The sequence below is a fragment of the Bidens hawaiensis genome, unplaced genomic scaffold (genome assembly GCF_021521415.1).
Source record: "Bidens hawaiensis isolate Kalapana, Puna unplaced genomic scaffold, B.hawaiensis_p1.1 tig00034618_1, whole genome shotgun sequence".
Taxonomy (NCBI): Eukaryota; Viridiplantae; Streptophyta; class Magnoliopsida; order Asterales; family Asteraceae; genus Bidens; species Bidens hawaiensis.
This window is the reverse complement of record NW_027495989.1, coordinates 54117-72543: the sequence shown is the minus strand read 5'-3', so window position 1 is coordinate 72543 and position 18427 is coordinate 54117. Positions and strand designations below refer to the sequence as shown.

General features: G+C 34.4%; 1 pseudogene; it reads right to left on the bottom strand.

The window, feature by feature from the left end:
* Positions 1-3263: 3263 nt before the first annotated feature.
* LOC143586366 (UDP-glycosyltransferase 91D1 pseudogene) lies at positions 3264-4001 on the bottom strand (annotated as a pseudogene).
* Positions 4002-18427: the final 14426 nt, after the last annotated feature.

The window sequence follows — 18427 nt, the reverse complement described above, 5'->3', positions numbered from 1 at the left end:
GAGCCGGCCTCTTGACACCGGTAACCGTCGTCGTCGCTGCCTCCCCGGAGGTAACAGCTACAGCCTCCGGAGCGGTGGTCTCCTCACCACCGGGCTTCCCCGCCACCTCTGCACTATCTGACTCCGAGTCAGATAGGACTACCGGGTCGGCCGTAGAGGCCACCTTCTCCTTGCCTTTCCCGACGGCAGCCTTTTTCTTCCGCACCAGTGGAGGACCTTCTGCGGATTCCTCAGAAGAAGAAATGTCAACTCCAGCAGCAGGCACAGCATTGAGAGGTTCAGGGTAGAAGATAGGCTTACCTGGCCGTCGGTGGCTCAGGATCTCTTGGCCTGGCGGATAAACCTCCACGAACCGACCCGCGGTCTGCTCTAAGATGGGCAACTAGTTCTCGTCCAGAGCACGAGTACCCATCCGCGCGGGACCATCTTCCTCCCGCGGGTTCAGGAGCGACTGAAGATCGTTCCCCTCTGAAATCAACAAGAAAGTTAGAAAAAATCGAAGTCAGCAAAATGAAACAAGACGTACCATAAGGGACAGAGTTCGAACCATATTCAAGGACGATCGGAACCTTATCCGCATTCGCCGCCTTCCACACCCGGCTCATCCCCAGCATCACCATCGCCGACTCCGGAAAACGGAAAACCGGGGACTGGACCCGGGATATCTTCGAGAACCATTCCGCCTCCTCATAGTTGATGGCGGGAAGGTTCGGAAGCGTCTGGCCATTCTTGAACTTCATGGCAATGGGGATGGCTCGAGCGGATATGAAGAAGAACTCTCTTCTCCATGAGCGAAGACTCCGCTCGGTGGTACAAATCTTTAAACCCTTGATACGGGTTGTAAGAGTGTACCACCCTTGGATGCACCTCCAAGTATAGAAGGTCATCAGGCGGTCAACGAGGGGCTCAAGGCCCAGTATCCGGCACACCCACTCAAAGTGCCGGACCTTGGCAATGGCCATGGGGTGCACCTTTGTCAGGTGCACACCGTGCCTCTCTAGGACACGGTACACAAACTTTGTCAACGGAAACCTAAGGTTCCCGTAGACAAAGAATGCAGCATAAACCCCGATCTTGCCACTAGGGGCATCGTACACAGTATGGTGGGGCTCAGGAAACTCAGGCTCGAGAGACTCGAGCATGAACTTCCTGACGATATACTGGTACAGCTCGACAGGAAGAGAACACTGGCATTCGCCAGCAGTCTTCTGATCATCAGCATCGTGAGAAGACATGGTGGAAGAAAGAAGAGATTTCAGAGTAATGCTTTACCGAAAAAGAGAAATTCGCCGGAAATTACTGGAGAAGAAGAGATGAAAGTGGAAAGTGTGAATTGCAAATAACCCTCTCCCCCTTTATATAGTAATCGCAATTAATGCGATGAATTTAATACGGAAGAGAGAGAAATCAAAGGTGCAATGAAACTATGACGCGTGGCAAAGGCAAGCTGGCAACAGCTGTCAAAAGGACGTGTGCCAGAGATTTCGCGGCTACGCGCCCGAAATCCCGTGCCCACGCGCCTGAAAAAGCAACTGGAATGACCACATAATGTCATGTCGCCATAACTTCTGGCACGTCCTGACACAGTCAGAAGAAACCGTCGCACGACGTTTGAGGTATTGGGTTGTTATCCATCCACCAACTCTTCAAATTTCAAAATTTAAAAATTTGAAGACTAAGGTTCAAAAAAGTAAGCGGGAAAATACCTCTTACCTTGGCAAACAAGTAACCATAAGCCGGGTGTGGGTACAGTGTAAAGGCAAAACCCTTCACATACCTAACACCCGCAGGGAATTGAAGCCAAAATATTTGGCAACCAAGTAACCATAAGACGGGGTGCGGGTACAGTGTAAAGGCAAAACCCTTCACATACCTAGCACCCGCAGGGAATGGACGCCAGGAATACCTTGGAAGTAAAGTAACCGTAAGACGGATGCAGGTACAGTGTAAAGGCAAAACCCTTCACATACCTAGCACCCGCTGAGAATTGAAACCAGGAAGGATCTTCTGGGCAATGCTTGTGAAAACGGAAATAATATCCCCGCACAGCGGGAACATCGAGTACTACGTTGTTTGAGGCTCCAAGATGGAATTGGTGGTTTAAACATAATTGATCACTATGTTCAAAAACTACCAGAACCACAGGGAGAATCCGCACAACTAAGACTCAATGCTCCTGACTTGCGAGGAGGTTACAGACCTACCCGCATCATACCCAAAGACCAAGCAGGAAACTCGGGAATTTCTGCAAGTGACAAGGACTTCCGCGGGAAGAACCCCCATGGAAAACCTTACAAAAACCCCTTTTCAAAACCCTTTGCTTAAGTCCAAAAGTTCACCTCACTTTATTAGACATTCGTGAGAAGAACATTGGACTGGGGGGACTTGAAGAGGTAGGTCCCAGCAGGGCTCAGTTGGTCCCGCATGACTCACCTTGAACAGGGATGTCTGCGCAAAGACCATCTACTCCCGCAGGACCCACCATGCTCAGAGAAGCCTACGCGCAGTATGCAAGCTGCATACGCAGGGAAAAGCCTCCCAATGGTAAAGTAACCCGCCTGTTCCCGCAGTTGCGGATACAAGCCATCAGGGAAGGCTACCCGCACAGCATAGCTACACGCATAAGGCTTAACACTTACAAATATTCAGTGTCACCTGAAAGAATGAGCAAAGGCGGGAGGGGGAAAACTCCCGCCAAAATGGGCCAGTCCGTATGGAGGATCTTTTGCGTGATACCTGACGAGGTAAAGACAAAAGATCTGACCAAGAATGCGACAGCTCACTGACAGCAGCGTGGCAGACAGCACGCCACAGTACTGTGACCAATAGCCGCCGCCTGCCCACCAACTCCTGCCAGACCACGTGCCTAGCCTGCAGTTGGTAGAAGACGAAGAGTGCACGGCACGCCTGCTCTGTGTCAGCCGCTACCTATCCACCACTCACAGGTAGGGCACGTGCATAGGTTACAGTTGGTAGCGTGTTGGGCCGGCTAAACCCCTTGGAAACCCACCTTCGGCTATAAAAGACAGCAAATGGTATTATCATTTCATCATCTACTATCTCGTATAACTTACTTGATAATTGCTCTAATAGTATTCATATACTTTTATATTTAAAGAGCAATATAGACTGATTCTCACGCCGGAGGGTGGTCACAAGGAGGAACCCCCCCCCCCCCTTCTCAGTGACGAGCTCACGGTGTCTGTTTTGCAAGTTCCCTGAAGTACAACTTACTCTGCTGGACCTAACCTTCGAGGGAAACATTACTTAGCCCCCAGATTACCCATAATCTGCCCGGGGTCACTTAGTGTTTCTTCAAATTCATAACAATGTCTTATAAACAAACAATCAGATCCCTTCAAAACCATCCCCAAACGATATGTATCTGAAACCTCGTCAGAAGCATTAACAGAAAAGTTGGTCATCAACCAATCGGCCTCATGCTTCCGATAGCGTACTTTGCTTGGGAATGGAATCCACTTCCGCGGTGTTAAGAAATCCTCAACTGTTATTCGTTTGTCTAAACCATTTATCATGCGGTCGGACGACTGTCCCAAAGAAGCGATGAGCCATGTAGAGAGAATCGAGAAGAAGGCACCTGAGATTCCAAGGCCGGCCGCGACGGATGGCAACCAGTAGGGAGCAAAATCATAAATAATCCAGTCCGGAGCCTCTTCCTCCAGAAACCGAGTGACCTCTGGCTGAAGACCGTCGAAAGCTCTCTTGAGGTAATGAACATCAATAGTGCGGACGTCCATGGTCGACTCTGCATTCTCGGGCAGCTCTTGAACACTGAGTTTAACAAGATTTATGAGTGGCGGGAGGCGGGAAGTAGGGAGACGTTGTAAGTTTCTAGTGGTGGAAAGAAAAGAGACTTTGTGACCCTTTTGGGCTATAAATTTGGAGAGTTCGAGGAAAGGGATAATGTGACCGAGAGCAACCCATGGAAACACGGCCACATGAAGCTGCTTACAGTCGTCCGAGGAGTGGGTGCTAGTCATTTGTGCAATTACATAACAATAAGTACATATTATAGCAGAAAATACATACATTTATTAAAAGTTTATAGAATTAAATATATACGTTTTGTTTGGATTTAAAGAATCTTTTTATATAAAACGTGATTGGATCAGAATTTGTCTCGATTCAATTCATGTTTATCACAGCTTTCTGTACTTTATTACAAAAACTAATTTAATATGAAAGTATTAAGTAATTTTAAAAATATAATCCTTTGTAATATATATTTAATCAAATAGTTATAGAACTAATATATATGTTTTTTTAGATTGAATATTTTCAACCACATGGAATTTGTCTCGATTCAGTTCACGTTTATCACTTTTTTCTATATATTACAAAATCAGTTTAACATGTAAATTATAAAATCCATCGATCCTAATAAAAGAAAATATCTCTGACATATGTAGCTTGTTATTAAACCTTACTACTTTTTCCCCTCCAAAACTAATATATTAATTTATCATAATTAGTATAAGTCATATTCACTTTCATTTTACACTCTATTTATATTATATCATGTCTTGCTGCTACAACATGAAGACTTCAAGCATTGGTGGCTGAAGTTATTAACATTTTGTTTGTGTATTGGTTTGTTATAACTGTTGTGGGTTGGTTTCGTTCTTTAGTTTTGGTTATGGTCTTTGTTGGATATTTAGGCTTGATGTTTGTTTGGATTTGGGACAAGTTGTCAAATTTGTTTGAGATAGTGGTGTTTAGGTTGGTCAACTTTGGTTTTTTATGATTTTTTTTTGTTGGTGAGCGTCCTTATGGAACTGTTCTGCGACTCCAAAGGCATTACTTGTAATGCTTTTTTTTCTAGTTTAGTTTATTGAAGGGGTCGTCTCCTTTAAAAAATGCAAGAAAGAAACATAAACGGAAGATCCAACAATGGCACCAATTAAAAGGGCATTTTTTAGTACGCTTATCTTGTTATTGTATATGATAGGATTTGTGTGTCAGTTGTTAGAGCGTGTGATGGAATTTGAATATAAATGTTATGGTATATTTACGTGGTGGTGTTAACTGATGTATGAAATTCATAGCTGACTATTATGTTTAAAACAAAAAAAAATGTATTAATATTATAAAACGTTAATGTGGTGTTTATATATGTAATGCTGATATATTACATATATGCAATAGTGACGTATTACGTATATGCAACACATATATTTAGTGCTAATGTGTTGAAAGTAAGTATTTTAATTGTAATTGTACATAAACTATACATCATATGTGTAAAGTGTTTGAACCAAACAATGGTAGAGCAATTGCATTTATTTATCGGTAATGCATATATGTAATGTATAAAAATTATGATGCTAATGTTAATACAAGATTTGTTTAAGCATACTACATATATGCAGTATTACCATGTTTCCATTGTGTATATTATTTTATAACATTATTATATATTTGTAATAATTATATTGCATACACAAAATGCTACTATAATACATATATGAAGTACCATTGTATTACAAATATGAAATACTACTATATTACATATAAACGCTAAGTGTTTAGTTTACAACCGGGTGACGAAGACAATACATTAAAGAAACCAAGAAAAAGAAAATAGAATTCATAACCAATGTATATTTATGGTAAAAATATTTATACAAAAAGTAGTCCTCATTAACAATCAAGCACGTCTATTTCGTGGTCTTGGTATCAGGTTAACATGCTTGATTCAACGCCCAATTTATATGTATGCTCGTTACTTGACGGTGTAGAATTTGCGATATCATGCAGTACTTCAGCTAAAAGGATGATGGTAATGGGTATTTTTTGTATCCGGGAACAAAACTTTACCCGTATAAAGCTCAAACAACAACCAGCATACCAAATATCAATAGTATGATCATAAGTCAACTCCAAAATTGCATAATACAATGTTTGAATAGTCAATAAACTACATATATTACACATCCTTTGTAAAAAAAGTAGATAGTACACATATGTAATACTCGGTATTATGAATCACACATTCTGTCCATTTTTCTAATCCATGTATGCAGTCCATGTATTAATACACGTACATAATACATTACTGCACGTATGTAATACATGTATTAAACCTTGTAAAACCTAATCCATCAATTAGGACTCTATTTTCCTTATTTATGATATAAATGATAATTAACATTCATTTATCTACTAATAATGTCGTAACTCATGATTAATCAAATAAACTATCAAATTAATACATGAACGAGCAGAATATGAATCAATCTATTGATTAAAAACATAGAATTTCGAATTGAAATACCCGCAATTGATGGGTTAAACAACCGAATTAATCAATGATTAGGGTTCACAACAATCGAGTAGTCATGATAATTTGTGATTTGCAAGTGTTAATTTCTATAGAAGGAGGTTTGTATTAAGATTGTTGTACAAGGAGGCTGAAAAGGACATAGGGAAGCAATATTTTTTCCCTTTTAATTGAGCAATTTACAATTATAACCCTATAATTAGGAGTTTCTTAGTTCTCTCTCTAAATAAGAGTTCTCCCTTAATCTTTTATATATATATATATATATATACATATATATATATATATAGGGAGGGGTTATCGTAAAAAGAAGAGTGTGTCTAAAAAGTGTAAGAAGTAACTCGGTGCGTTGGATTGTGTGATCTAATGGTTAAGATTCGCTGTAGTGTTTTTTCGGGGTTTGTTTTATTTTTATACTTGTTTTATAACACTCCAGGGGCATAATCGTCCAGTGTGTTATATTATAAATAGAAACATTATAAATCGATAATTATCATTATCTAATCCAAATTTAAAACCCAACACTATGAACATAACAAATATATAACAGTGTGTTTTATATTATATATATGGAAATATTATCAATCTATGATTATCATATTTTAATCCAAAATTAAAAACACAACTCTAAAAACATCATAATCTATATTACAATGTGTTTTAGATCAAATGTTAATCAAATTTAAAATCAATACCAAATTTTAATCCAAATTTAAAACACTACACCAAGAACACGAATAACCAAAACACGCCAAGAACTATATGAAGAAAAACATTGTGAATAACATAATTATAATGAACAAAGACACTATGAATAACATGATTACAACAAACAAAAACACCATAAATAATATAATTACAATAAAAAAAACACAGTACTCTTAAACTTCATCAACTAAAACATTATGTTTAACATAACTACCATGAATATAAACATTGTTGATTACATAATTTACAATGAACAAAAAAACTTTAACTATAAACATAGTTGAAGGTGGAGTCCGATCTACTCTTACAACCTTACCACCACTTACAACAAAACGTAATTCCTTTTATGTGATGTCATCATCAAGATTCTCTTCAAAATTTCAAATCCTCCTCCGGTGATCGCTGTTCTTGTGCATACCATAAGAAGATCTCGCCTTCCCATCGTCATCACAAAACACTTGATCCAAAATATTAATTTATATGTTAAAACAAAAATAAATGAACATATAATTTAACTACTAGTCGTTGATTCTACATAAAAAAATAGTTTTTAAATATTAATTGTTAACCATATGATGTGTGTTGGAGTAACAGTAAACCAAAACTTCAATTATGTTTGATTTTTAAAAGTTAAATACATAGCATGCATTTGTTTGACCATATATTCTCTGAATTATTTTGAGATCCATCCCAATTCAACTTCTGATTATGACAGTGATTGATATTAAAACACAAAAAGAAAATTATTCGATTGTAAATTATGAGTCTTACCTTGGTTTGTAGCTACCGCGGATCTAAAGTCATTAAAACTCCCGTAATTATAATAGCTTATTGTTAGTAGCAAGGGATGTTACGAAACCAAAGAATTGATAAGAATATGAATGACGGTGGAAAATAATATTCAGATCCAAAAAAACAGGGAAAAATTAATCATCCTGTGATTACTAAAATTTATAATGAACAAAAGACATGTTTATCCTTATGTGTTTTATTTTACACTTTTTAGAAAACATTGTCTTTTTATTTTAACATATTCTTTATCTATATACACACACACACATTAGTTTTTGTCCCCCCGTATTACGGGGGTTGTTTAAATTGTTTGTTTTAATATTTATTTATTTTTTGAATTTATATTTTTTTATTGTATGAAAGTTAATTATATAACTTATGATTTGATGATAAATTGTTTCACAAATAAATGAGATGTTATAACCCGGTTTAAAAGCTATATGGTTTTGATGAGACCCAAGTCCCGTTTATTTTTTTTACTATAAAATTGGTTTTTTAAATTAAATAATATATATATCTTTTTTAAAATAAATAATATATTAATTTTTAATATATCCTATTTTATAGGATTTTTACATCATTAATTTGGTGAGAATAATTTTTAATATAAGGAGATGTTATAATCCGTTAAGGAATATCTGGTTTTGGTAAGACCCATACCCATGAATTCGGGTCAAATGCACGAGAAGCCTTCATTTAAAAATCAAGCAAATCTAGTGACTCCAAAAAAATGGGGAGCGACGACATCGCGACACGTAATCAATCTTTTGGCATATAATATAGGGGGCTGGAAATCCACAGACAACATTCTGGAACTTCCAAACCAAAGAAATGCAACAGGAAATGAAATGTTACGCTTCAATAGAATGAATTCGGTAGTATTCTACCCTATGGTAAATCGAAGGTCCTGTGCCACTTGAACTCAAATCTATCTTACCTTCAATCCATCGTTGTCCAGTCAAGCCAGCCCATAAAAAAATGTTAGACCGGCTGACACAATCGAATTGGTTGAGGAAAAGGAAAGCCCAGCGATCAAGCACTCCCGCCCCCAAAAGCGGAGACCGAAGAACCGCCAGGTTGTCGAGACACGTCTGAAGAGGAGGCCGGCGGCCTCTAAGTTTACCACCCTACCCACTAATGGACTATGAGGGGGGAAGGTGAACGGGAACCAACCGAAAACCCGTGATTTTTATGTTTTCGTTTATATTATATACATATATATATATAGGATTAGGCTCATTTCAGAAGTGTTTCTTAGTGCGAGAAGTGCGAAAAGAAATTCTAACCAATCACATTATTTCTTTTTAATTTTTGATTATTTAAATAAAAGGGTATACTAGTAAAATATGATTTACTCATTTTTTTGGTAACTAATAGTAATTAATTTACATGTAAGTTACAATTTATTGTTTATATATTCATTAATATTTATTTAATCTTTAATTCCACTTTTCCTGATTAATCAATATGTTATTCTTAATATATTGCTCCAAAGTTGAACATTATCGATTGAATTTGAAGTTATCAGTTTGATTAAATAATTTCAATATTGCTACTACATTAACTTAGAGATTTTGTATTCCCATTTTGTTATTGCATTTTACACAAATTAAACCTAAGAATAAAATTGATTTTGCCTCCATCACCCAAATCAAGATCCAAATATTTGTATGTACGTGATCATTAATAAAAAAAATACACGTGGGATTTTGCTTGTCCCACATATAAACAAAAAATTACACTATATCATTAAAACAGCGATCCCGTACTACACAACATATGAAACTTGTATGTACGTGATACACTTTGTGAATGTACATATGTATGTAAGCTCGTAGGGGACGTCCACACGTGGGATATAGGTGCGTACGTATGTGTGTATGTACGTACGTTGGCATGTAGGGGCATACGTATGTAGGCACATAGGTTCGCTTGCACGTAGGGACGCAGAGCGTACAGACATCTGTGCGTACGTAGGTACGTATGTATGTGTTACTGTGTACGTATATATGTATGTGTGTATATACGTACGTACCTACATACATAGTGATACAAGATATTTTTACCAGCTTCATCACCATTAACTCTTGCAAATAACAATATATTCAATATCCACCATGTTATATTAAACATTTGTAAATCTTGATAATGAGTACACCAATAAATGATTTTCAAAAGGTAGACTTAATTGTGACTTTAATTAAGGGATTTAATGACTATAGCTTCAAGTTTCTATTTAATGATGGTACACCAAAATCACTAACATACCCTTTTGATATTAAAGTTCAATAAAATGGTGAAACAAAAATTATAAGAATGCCATTTTGAGTAATGACCATTGATCAAACAAAATCAATGGATGAGATCCACTTCTTGCACTTCTCGCTCTAGTATTACTTCTCGCAAGATCCATCCCCTATATATATATATAGAGAGAGAGAGCAAGGTTAAAATAAGAAGTAAAACTATCCTAAGAAGTGTAAGAAGTGGTTTTTACCCTTAAAAGAATAAAACACACCGAACTAACAAAATAAAACACACCGAGCAAAAAACACACTAACAATATCCACCATCAGATGATCACATCCATCGCCCGATATTACTTCTCACACTTCTTACAAATAACTCACTTCTTATTCTAACCCCACCATATATATATATACATATATATATACATATATATATATATATATATATATATATATATATATATATACATATATATATAGGAACTCTAAACAACCAAACGTTTTTTTTAATTTTTTTATGCATCTAAAAGACATATATATATATATATATACATATGTATATATATATATATATATATATAGGGTTTGTATCTTTTAAGAACTCTAAAAAATTAAGAACTCTTAGGAACTCTAAACAACCAAACGTTTTTTTTAATTTTTTTATGTATTAACATTATTTAATAGTAGTTTTATCATATTTTATATAAAAAGTTTTGATTACATATGTTAATCACAAGTTTACATATGTGTAAAATTTATAACTAACAAATTTACGTAGGTGTAAAAAAAGCATAGATATGTATAAAAACTAATTTTCAAAATTATAATTGTAAATATAAATATAGAAAAATGATAAAACTACACTCAATTAACATTGACATACAAAAAATTTTATAAAAAACGTTAGTTTTCAAGGATTCCTTCAAGTTTTTAAATAATTTAACAGCTCTTTAACGATACCCATCCTATATATATATATATATATATATATATATATATATATATATATATATATATATATATATGGTAAGGATCCTAAGAGAACCCTTTGCAAATTGAGAACTTTGAGAACCATTTTGGACCACTTAAAACACATTTAAACAAAATATTTAAAAAAATCATAAAACAAAAAATAATAAAAATTTTAAAAAAGTAAAAAAACCAAAATTCATATATTTCATTCCGGTTTCATTAAAAAAAATAAAAAAATAAAAAAAAACGTTGTATTATACACATATGTATAATTTTATTTATTCTTTAGTTACGTAATATACACATATGTACAGCGTCATTTATCTTAAATTATACACACGTGTACAAAAATAACATGTAAATGTACATAAATGTATATATTATACATATGTGTATATAATTTAGCTAAACCGAGTTTTTTTTATGAAACCGGGATGATATATAAAATAAGAATTTTGATTTTTTTACCTTTTTAATTTTTGTGTTTTATTTTATTTTATGATTTTTTTATTTTTGGGTTTTTTGTGGTCCAAAATGGTTCTCATAGTTCTCAATTTAAAAAAGGTTATCTCATGATCCTGATCCTATATATATATATATATATATAAAATATTTCTGGGGCAAAATCGAGTGCTGACCTGTCAGCACCCGCAAGAGGTCAACCAAAGAGCAATCCTGAAGAAACCAAGAGCATCCGTAAGAGGTTAACCGAACACATTTCGACCCAATCTCACTCGTACCCGAAAACCGATTGTTATTAGACCCGAATTAGGTTAGGTTTTCAAGCATTAAAACCCGACGGACCAATTAATCCAAAACACTTCTAGCACACTTTGTTCTTTGGTTGTTGACTCATTTGCTTGAACTTCTGTAAGTACACCGGATTATACCTAAGTGACAAAGCATAGATAAATGATTACCCAAATCGACCCTCTTAAAGGATACAGGTAAGAGTTGTCACCTATACTTTATATGCATTTGAAAATGAACAGAATGCCTCTGATCTTCTTACTTTGTTGGCAGGTTGCTGCCATGCGTTGCATTGACGGTCACGTGTTTGTTCTTTATGGACCCGCAAGAAAATATGTAACCAACAATATTGTTCTGACATGAAAACGTGTAATGTTGATTCTTACTCTAAAAATGCTTTTCACTATAACATTTCCGGAATCCATTTTTTTTTCAATTTTTTTGGTGTGTTTGTTTGTTGCGTTTGCTCTCTTTTTATGGACTTCAAGATTTTTGGTTGGTGAATTAAGTTATTGCATTATTTACTTAATATCCGAATTGAGTATAATTATATCTAACTATATTAACATTTCACTAGGCATGATTGCATTACCATTTTTTGCAATCTGAGTAGTTGAACGTATTAATGAAATTTGTAATTAATTCTTTTTTCTTGGTAATTTAATTTTTGCCCTGTCTTCACTCTTCTTATAATTGGTTGGTGATGTAACTTATTGCATAATTTAGTTAATATCTGACATAATTTTCTAATTATGTATAGTTGTCATTTCAATAGGTTATTATGTGACCAATTTTTTCAACTTTGACTTGTAGAACGTATTAGTTGAACGTGTAAGTTTTTTCACAGTTCTCTAATATTTAAATTTTTAAACAAATTGTTGATATTTAAAAGATTTTCACTTTCCCAATAATTGATTTTACTATAGTTTTTTTGTCTTATCTATATTTCTTTTTATCTATTTAATTACAACCACACCTTTCTCATCAACACACAAATTTCAAAACACATCACCCAAGCTACAGATTGTGAGGGTTCCTCATCTTCATCGTATTCTTCATCAGCTAAGGATTTGCTATTGAAACAGATTCAAGCACAGATCCTTGAAGATACAAAGAGTCGTGCTGCTTTACAAGATCAGTTTATCATAACCGCTGGTGTAAACATTGTAACAAATCGAACTTTTCGGAACGTGTAAACCCGACCCATTTCGATTTTTTTTCAGGAAATTTTATCACGTTTATCGATTAATTATTTTTATATTTATAACCATTTATTATATTTATTCACATTGATTAAAAATATTGAAAGATATACAATTTTAATCTTTGTATAAACATTAACCTATTTATGTTTCCATCCCCTATTTGAAAGGACCAATTAGCAAATTCCGGTTATTATATCAAATCCTTAACCCATCACCCATACCCGACCCACATCACAAACCGGACCCGTTTGATTTCCTTGAACCATAATTTTCGTAATAGTTTTAGTAATTAAATCATGGGTATTTATCCTCATATCATAATCGACGCACTGACACCTCTAATTGCGTTATATCAATCAAACTTGATTCTGTTTTTCATATTAACCAAACCGACACTTACTCTTTCTTAATACACTTGTTAACGATCATGATATTTAAATTAAACTCGCTGATAGTACCCTTATGCTAGCGCCAATCTTAACCCTACAATTAATTGGATTATCATCGCTGATTTATACCATGTTCGTCACCACCCTCAGCCGTCTACTGTTCTTCGCGATTAAGCCACCAAACATCGTCGTATCAGGTAATTAGGTGTTGTATTGTATTCTTTTTTGTCCAATTAACATAAACCTTAACATCAATCCGTTCAACATTATCGGATATAATGAATTGGATTGTTAGGGTTCGTGATGGAATCTGTAGCCTAGTCTGTCTGTTTAAAACATTTTCTTCAGATGTTATAACCAACAAAGCTATTAGATCAGTAGGTTGCGGGTTATGCTAAGGTGTTGGGCGCTAGGGGACGCGGGTTCGAATCCCCTCAGCCCCGTCTTTTTGATATCTTGTTTATAATTGTTTTTATAATTAGATTAAAAGATTAAATCATGTATTTATTATTATAAATAAGGGTTGAGTTATAATAAAAAGATTAGTTTTCCTAGGAATTATAGGAAATAATCTTGTCCATTTATTTTAAAATTGAATGGTTGAGATTAGATTAGAGAGATCATTAAGTGTAAAACAAGGGTAAGGGCATAATAGGGATAACACATTTGTTGACTTTCTCTCTCCACATGCAAAGCACATGTCAAATTCCCCCATCATTTTAAAACGTCAATAACTTTTTTATACGACATTTTTTTTCCAAAACAATTTCACCATAAAAACGAGTGTTTTTTATCTTTTATATGAGTACCATATTGCTTTATAATAATAAAAAAAATCATGGGTTTTTACAAATTGGGTTTTACCATAATTGTATTTTACAAAATTGTGTTATACAATTGTGTTTTATTTTTTCATAGTGTTTTTTGCATTGTGTTTTTTACATTGTGTTTTTTAATTGTGTTTTCATTGTGTTTTTGTTATTGTGTTTTTATTTTCATAGTGTTTTTCCATTGTATTTTTTACATTGTGTCTTTTTCATTGTGTTTTTCATAGTGTTTTATTTTCCGACGAAATTTCCGAAGACTTTTCCGGCAAGGTGGTGGCGGTGGGTGGCGGTGGACGGTGGTGGTTGTAGGAGATAAGTGAAAATTTAAGTGGGTTTTAATTAAGTGGGTTTTTGAAATTAAATTAAGTGGGTTTTCAATATTAAGGTATTAGACAAAAATACCCCACTTCCTAGCATTCTTAGGAAAATCAAACTTCTTATTTGATCTTTGAGTAAAGTGCCATTTTAGTTTTTGTGGTTTGGCAAATAATGCGAATTTAATCCAAAAAGTTTATTTTTTGCATATGGACCCTCCACATTTCCCAGTTCTTGCCAATTATATCCAAATCACTAACCCCGTTAAATTTTATCGTTAAGTCAGGGGTAGACATGTTTTTTCACTCTTTCTTTATTATAATGCTAATTTAAGTAAACTACGGTTTTCGTCTTTCTGTTTTTTTTTCAAAATCTGCAGTTTTAGTCTAGTAGTTTTAAATTTGTAATTTTCTTCCTTATGGTTTCATTTCACTTGCAATTAAACCCAAATTTATTAACCTCGTTAAGTCTTGTCGTTAACCCATTTGCGTGCCCCTCATGTGACGATCAATTTTGTCTTTTTTTCTCTCCAAATAAACCTCAGCCCTAATTGGCAACCCCCTCACGTGAGGGGCTAGGGTGTATTTGGGGAAAAAGGGAAAATGAAGGAACAAAATTGCCCCTCGTGTGAAGGGCATACTGATGGGTTTAACAACCAAACTTAACGAGATTAGGGAATTCGAGTTAATTGCAAGTGAAATGAAACCATAGGGAAGAAAATTGCAAACTTAAAACTATTGGACTAAAACCGCAGATTTGGACAAACCACAAAGACGAAAACCGCAGTTCACTGAAATAAGTATTATAACAAAGAAATAGTGAAAAGACATGTCTGCCCCTGAATTAACGATAAAATTTAACGGGGTTAGTGATTTGGATGTAATTGGCAAGAACTGGGAACGTGGAGGGTCCATATGCAAAAAATAAACTTTTTAAACTAAATTCGCATTATTTGCCAAACCACAAGGACTAGAATGGCACTTTATTCTTGATCTTTTCTCTTATAAATAATATATAACCTGTAATTAATTATTATTTTGTTAAACCGACACATTAACCGAGTACTTTTCCGAACCCATGTTAAAAACCATATAAATTTATATATATTTGTGTGTATATATATATATATGTATGTATGTATGAATATGTATCATGTATAAAAATTAATTTTACTAAGGATTTAAAATCTAAAATATATTATATACATATATATATATATATATAAATATAATCTTGTTAATTTATATACTTAAGTATTCTTTTATAAAAGACCATATCTTATATAAATATTGCTTTTATTATTTATTTACGATATTTACTTATAAGGATATCCTTACAAATAGCGAAAATATAAATAAATACATTAAAGGTATTCTAGTTTAAATTAAATATATTAATACAACTCTTTATATAATTTATCAAAGATTATAAATATTATTTATTCAAGAATTCTTCTGATAATTTGATTTTATATAATTAAAACATGCTATTGTGTTAATAAACCCTTGATAAATAAAGATTTGTTTATAAAATTAATAATAAAGAAATAAGTAACTTTCGCGATAACCCATTAGATCATTAAACCTCAAACCTTATGGAATATCGAACGTGTTTGATTAGCATTCGTATTTTAAGTTCATAGTTACCCGTCATAAGTCATACTTAGGATTTTCCGTTGGACAATCTCGAAAGAAGTGACATTTCGTATCTTTGTTTATCTCGTTTGCTTTCTCGACCAGGTGATTACCACATTACCCTCTTTTTACTCGTTCTCTCACGTTTTGGGGACATATGCATAAATATATCTATCATATATACTTATACTCAAAACTGCAACTATTGTCTTATGTGTTAACAACTTATACCTTACTTGTTTATGTGCTTACTTGCTTTATATGCTTCTGCATTCGGAGAGGTCCAACATAATCTCAGTCTAGTATGATCATATGCCAGTCGTTATAGCCTTTGTGCTTCTCGACATCTCAATTATACTTGCTCATTTGGTTAATTTTTTATTCTCATATGACTTTTTGCAGCTACGTATTTTGTTATGTATACTCTATGTACAACTAAACTGGTGTGTTGCTCACTCAACATGTGTTGTTGACAAAAATTATATTTTATACGCATATGCAGGTTATCGTAGAAATCTAATGCAGGTTGGTGAAGACTTAGTGAAGACTTTAAGTTAGGAATGATACAATCAAGAATTAAATTTGTAATTGTTGTTTGTTTAATAAGTCGTATTTTGTACTTGATTTACTTGAATTTTTAAATCGAATTATATAGATATTGTAATTTAAATAATGTTGCATGATAGTAACATTTGAAAAGCTGTGAGCAATCAGTTCGCCCCGATATTTCCGCCGTAGGTTGGGGTGTGACAGATTGGTATCAGAGCCGAATGTTTAAGATAGGTCGTTAGAAATTGCCTTAGACACATGTTAGGAACCCTATACGTACCTATCTGTTTACCTTTATGTGTTCAAATTTATTTGTTTACAGCTTTCTTAGATAATTATTTATTTATTATCTATTGTATTGTTATGCACACACACAAACTCCGAGGCTATGCCTCAACATTTAAAGAAAACTTTTCAAAAATTATATTGCTTTTATTTTCGGGAAATTCCTTAAGAATTCCCACCTGTTGTTTTCACTCGTACACCTTAAGGCTAGGGTATGTGGCATGTCCCTACAATAAAGGAAAGCGGAAGAGAAACTGTGAGTTGGGCACTAGCAAAACGATTCCAAGAACCAAAGGTAAGACGCTATTCCTTACCTGGGTGATAACCTGACCACAGTATTCAACCCTATGGACCCGAGCGAGACCCATAAATGCCATATGACCGACACCATAGGTTTATTTTAACCGAATTCACGGTGATTCATGGCTAAAATCGGTTTTCCTAATTATTGTGTTCCGTTATTTAAATGGTTAGTTGGGTCAAAAATCCATGGAACCCATGGGCACTCATACTATCCATTTCTTAACTTGATTTCGTATTTTTGTTGGAGTAATCAACGTGGTAATTCACAAAATTCTCCGACTACCCATATTTATTTCGATAGTTCGTTATTTAGTTTGGTCAGTTAAAACGCCATGTAACGCTCATTGGGCCGACAAAATTCATTGCATTGTTAATTCGTTAATTAGTTGGGACAATCAAATTGCCATGTAACGCTCATGGGCTATCCAACTCAGTTGTTTTTCGTTAGTTCGTTGGGCCATTCAAATTGCCACGGAAAGCTCATGGGAGGCCAACACCCACAATTTATATCTCGTTAGTTTATTGTTAACGTAATAATCTAAATTTTAAACTGACTTAACTCCTCATGTAGTCATCACACATTAATGTTATTGACTACATCACTTAACAACTATTTACGCAATGTACCCCCCTCATCTTATAAACTTTTACTTTTAATCTTCATGACGCAATTCCCTTAATTCTTAACGCAACATTATTATAAGTTATCTTCATAGTTAAACATTTACTATTCTTATGATTTCCTCAATTTATCCTTCATCTTACAAATCCCCATTTTTGGTCCCTATAGAATGTCTCATTCAAGAAACCAGATTCATCCTCGACATCAATCATTTGATTCTCATAGTCACCATATGGCTGCCTGTATCGCCAAAGAGATAACTACTGTGATCAATAGGATAGTAACCCAAATTCGGAACCTCCATGCAACCGATTCAACTTTTCCCACAAATTCCTTTGCAGGTGACTACAAACCATCTGCCTCCACTCATCATCACAACAAGAACCGTAAGAACCTTGTTGTAACAAATCCCTTTTCCGTCATGCTCCATTTGTAACAATCATCACTTGGTTAAATCCCTATGCTGTCGTTGCACCTAATGTAACCGTTATGACCATCTTGCTAACACCTACCGTGTCCCGCCTAC